Genomic DNA, 5,659 nt, shown 5'->3' with positions numbered 1-5,659 from the left:
GCCGATTGTCAGAAATATTTGCTTTCTTCAAAACATGCAGACTGTATCCTTACATGCAATTAAACAATTTTATTGTGAGATAAAAACATGCAGTGCCACTTTTTAGATTTTAATTCTTCTTGTGACTTTGACCATAATCACCAAGGAAATAGTAAGCCCCAGTAGAATCTAAATGATGTTATCCCAGTGGCTTTGCACTGTTAAGTCAACATTCACAGACAAGGATCAAAGTAGTGAACTGAAGACATCATCAGGTGTCACTTAATGAATTATTGATTCTATAGACTCACCGAAAATTTGTTTAAAATCCAATCCCACAGTGATTTATTTGAATGAAACGCTCCAAGCTGCATGGCTCATAGCATCATGGATAGTTTACTGGAACAAGTCTCTCTGCTGTTCACCTCAATGACAGACTTACACTGACCAACTGCTCTATACTATTTCATAGAAATAACATACAGAATGTGAGATCTTGTTTGGGCAAATTGTCCATGTAAAGCTTAACCGGCTATTTGTCTGGTCATCAATCATGGAAATGGTAAATGGACTGTGCTCTACATGTCAACATTCACCCATGCACATACATTCATACACTGATGGACAGGGGCTCCCATACAAGGTGCCACTGGCTCATCAGGATCTAATCTAAATGCTGTGTCATTTATTGCCTTTAAATGTAAATACATAAAACAAAATGTCAGCAATTGGTAGCTTCCATTCTAGTGTAAAGCAAATCAAAGGGAGCTGGTTACCAAATACATTGTTCTGTCGATAAAATCTTCTTTCATGATGTAGAGAACCATTTCTAGACCATACTGTACAGCCTCAGTGCCTTGCCTTAGTTTGCAATGTAATGAGTGTTGTTTGTTCCTCTCCAGTCTTTGTCTATGAGCAGGTGGGCGCTGGAGCCTGTTGAAGCCTCTAAATGTCAGAGCAGTCTTCTTCACCCCCTTACTTCTTTAATCTGTCTATTGCACACACACACACCGACACACATTCACACAGCAAACACACAAAATCAAAGCTGCCTGAAGGCGGTAGCAAAACTGAGAAGTCTGAACAGACAGAAGCCTGAACAGACCCCAAACTGTATCCTTTCATCTTCAGATCTATTTACCTTGCTGTCAGTTGATTGTTTGTTCCCATCTAGATCATATCTCTGTTTGACTCATATTTTCAACACAGGGGTGATACACCTGCCCTCACTGTGGTGCTCTTCTGACAGAAAGCCTTTTACTCACACATTGCACTTATTATGGAAAAAACTAATATTTTGACGACTAAATAAGGAGAAAAAAAGATAATTGCATTCATTTTGAACCATTTTTAACGTTCTTTAATAAAAGATGTTAGTCTTAAAGCTTTTGTTTTGGGAGAATGCAAAGGGGTTTTGTAAGGTTAATTGAGCGCTGCGTGCCAGTGTTATCTTCACTGAGGAGAAAAAAATCCAATTGTTAATCAATTTTTGTCTTGGTATGGAGGCTTGACATTACTCTTTGGGGGACAGTCAACCATCAGAGTAATGCATGTTCTTCCTCCTGCTTCGGGCTAAATCACCATTTCATTTAAAATCCCTCATGTCCACTGCAGCTTCTGGTTCAGCTAAATGATTTGCTGTACTGTAATTAAATACCCACCATGCTAAAGAATGGCTGAGCACAGTCTTTGCTTAAGATTACCAAAGAAAGTATTGTTCTAAGTAATGAAGCACCTTGCTCTTAACATGTGAACATTTTTTTGAAATAAGTTCGCAGCTGGCTGTCAGCCAAATTATTAGTAATTCACAGCTTAAGTGTGAAGTGTGAAATAAAAGGTGATCTATTATTTCATACAATATTAATTTCCTGATTATTATCATAAGTGCCTTGGGATCTGGAAAATGAACCGTTGACTCATTGTCATGTTTTTGACCCCGTCAGTGAGGATAATGGCACATGAACCTGCCGGAACCACGCAACGGTGTAGAATGTGCCCATAACGGGACGCACACAGTCAGTATGAAAGGTTCAAAGTAGTTAGTAGTTTGAAGAAGTCTTGACATTCTCCTCATTCTACACTTCTTATTTAACATGAGAGTCTAAGTCCAGCAGTAGTTGGTTTTTTTTGGATGGTGGATGCACAAATTATGATAGCACATACTAGAATGACAGCATATTGCTAAGTATTAGTTAGATGTAACCTCTGCGGTCAAAGAATTCAGCCCGAGAGCTGCTATTTGTTTTTTGTTCTCAGGATGGGGGCCTGACACAGCTTTGTGGCTGTGGTTGCGAGACTTCCTCTGTCGGCTTCCACTGCCCATGCCACTTCTTCTGCAAATCCTGTCAGACAATAAGCGCTGCCTGTGGGGTGTCAAAAGTATTGGAAACTGCTCCATCCACACCTATGAGCACAGACACACTTTACACACTAGTATGAACACCAACACACACCTCATAGTGGATACTCAGTAGATCCTGGAGTCTGACAAACATTCAGCCAGTACACCATGTTGATGAAAATAAGATGTGACTATATTAAAATATGTTTTGCAATGTAATTTCTGTGTTGGCAGAAAAAGCATTATTTTCTCTGCTTACAGTGATAAATGTACACATATGGTGCAGATGACAGAAATGATGTACAGTATTTAAATCAAAAAGAATAACCCCATAGATTGTCACTGTATTTTTTAAGGAGGTCAGAATCAATGTTGCTTTTGTCTAAGCTACAAGTGGTGCAGCCTGTCCTCTGAGTTTCAGGTTACAGATCAGGCAGCAGTTCCAGATCTTTTTCAGCCAAGTGTGAATCCACAGCAATGTTGTGCAATCGCCTGGTGACAAGTCCTATTCCTGTTTTTCCTGCCAGGTAGTGGTGGATGTTTGGACAGGCCCTTAAAACCTCACACACACACCAGCAAAGACATGAATACACACACACACACACACACACACACACACACACACACTCACACACACACCCAGTTCATTTATGTTACACACCCTCATGTTAGTAGTTAGTGAGGTTAGTTGTAGCACTGCAGAAATGTGGTATCACATGACATAGCTTTGTTAAGTATTTGTGTTGCTTGTGTTTGATGTAATGTAAGAAACTGGGAAATTATTGATGCAATCCACTCACGTATTGGTGAAATGTCAGTGTTGAAACATTAGAGGTGAGATATAGGAGGGAGTGGACCTACTGAGCTTCACAATCTGTAAGGGATCCTGAAAACTGGCATGGGTGGTTTTCTTACTACTATGTCTACCCACTTGACTTAAAGATGTTCAGTGGTAGTAGGGCTGGTGTGTGTGTGTGTGTGTGTGTTTATATATATATATATATATATATATATATATATGAATATAGCTTTTGAAACCCTGTGCACGGACACAATAATGTTGGTATGGTGACATTGCAAAGGCCTCTGGGTAATTTCGGGCTGGTTTGTGGTCGGGGCGCTTTAAAGAGCGAGGTCGCAATATTCATGTGGGAGGAAGGACTGTGGGGGAACTTCCACTTTGCTTCCTTTGCTTACCCGCGTTATGCAGCCATGTCTAGTGGGGAGGAACTGTGGGGTGAACAACTCTCACAAAGACATAGACGAAGCAGAGAGAGGCATTTAAGACTAAAAACAAATAATGTGGCTCTGCATCTGACCCTAGAAAACGCAGTGGGGAAGTCAGAAGAAGAGCAAAACAGTTTAAGAGAAAGCAAAGGAAGCAAGGGCAACATGGGGAAGTAAAAAGAAAGGCAATCAGCACACATGTCAGATGCTTCTTGGTAAGTCAGGCTGAGAGAGTGGGAAAGAGACAGAGAGAAACAATAATAAAGAAACTGAGAGAGACAGACAGAAAGAGAGAGTGAGTGAGAGAGAGAGAGAGAGAGAGAGAGGGATGAATGCATCTGACACAGGAAGATAGAGAACGTGACAGAACTAGAAAAAGTGGGGTTTTGTAGAGCAGTGCACACCTGCTGATCAGCTTGAACTGTGAAAATAAATACTGGGAAGCGAGATACAGTTTGAGGGCTGTCATGAAGCAAACAGCCACAGGTTTATTGGAGGAACCTGGCATTGGGATGTGGGGATACAGGCACTGGTGGTTTGACATAAATGGATACACAGCTGCAATGAGCTGAACTGAAAACAGAAAATAAATGTGAACGCAGAAGCAGTTTTTTTTTCTCACCGACAAATAAAGAGAAGGAAGTTTCATACATGTTGTACTATAATCAGCTTAATCTGAATGTCAGGCATAGACAGAGAAGCATACATCATCGGTGTTATTTCCAAAAATAGACTTGCTTGGACTGTAAAGATTTTTTTCAGCATTTTCAGTGTGACTGTGACAATGTTGCCATTCCTCTGCAGAGTGTGTTATCAGTTTTTCGGGGAAGGGACCTAAAAGGGGTCGACAGGAGTCATCTTCAAAATGAACACAAGTGATTTAAAGGGCAACCACACATACTGTAAACCAAAGTGCAAAAGTAAATGTCAGCCTTTTATGTTATTCCATTTGCATCACATCCACTGTGGGCTGGGGAGACACTACGTGTTGGCCCCTCCCTGTATTTTCTGCACTTTATCATCAGTCGACATCAAACTCCGTTTATTCTACCACCATAACACTTCAGTTGTCTTTATAGTACATTACCTTTTGACAGAACAATTACACTCAAACTAAAATGTATTTTATGGCTCTTTTTTGTTCTACTTTGTAGTCGGCGTGTATTTCACCGTCTGTAAGTTATCGATACAGTGGATCACACTCACAGTCGTTTCTGTACAATGATGCTGACGAGTTAACAGTAAGTCTGAAACTATTGCCATTACTGTGCTCCTCAGATGATGCTGGGACAATACTGTTACTCAAACTGACAACAAGTGTTGTCACTGCTGGTAATACTGCAATTAAATGATATCTTAATAAAAAACAGGACTATCAAAAAAAAAGACAAGACTAGATTTTTAAAAGATTATCTAAGAGATACAAAGTATGTATTTAGTGGAGACACTGCTTGACTGCCCCTCAGTACTTCACACATTCCTCTTATTCTGTCTTGGGTCAAGAGAGGTGAAGACTGGAGAAGATGGAAAGACTGAAAAACAAGTCACCTTACTAGCGATTCACGTCAGCCACATGACTAATGACAAAAAAACATGGAAAATATCAACATTTGCTTTTATTTTCGCACGGGACATGAACGGCTGTCTCCCGGTCCTGTGTTTGTTTGACCCATCCACCAAAAATCCCACCCGCCCTGTGGACAGTCTTGCTCTTTATACCATGTCATGTAAATGTAGTCTGTATCAGACACCGAGGGGCACTAACAAAGTGTCGGTATTTGACGAATCAGAGAGAAACTCTCGGATTTCTTCAGTAAGTGTCTTACTGTGGCCTTATTATTTTATCATAACTTTACTCTTAGGTTAAATTGTGAGCATGGAGGCCTGTAAATAAACCCGTTTCCACAACCTTTTCATTGTGATTGTATTAATCACATCCCTCATTATATTGTCATCCTTCAGTGAGGTCAACCAATGTCACAGCACATTTAACACTAATGCATGCCTCTTGCATTTCACAGGTGATTGTTCTCTATTCTCAAGCTGAAGTGCTTCTTAAATTATAGTCAAGTAACCAACATAAATTATGTTTAAAAACTTAACTTAAAAAGT

This window comes from Cebidichthys violaceus, unplaced genomic scaffold (genome assembly GCF_023349555.1).
Source record: "Cebidichthys violaceus isolate CVI_PGR_0920_01 unplaced genomic scaffold, fCebVio1.0.p SCAF_11, whole genome shotgun sequence".
NCBI lineage: Eukaryota > Metazoa > Chordata > Actinopteri > Perciformes > Stichaeidae > Cebidichthys > Cebidichthys violaceus.
This window is presented reverse-complemented; position numbering follows the sequence as displayed.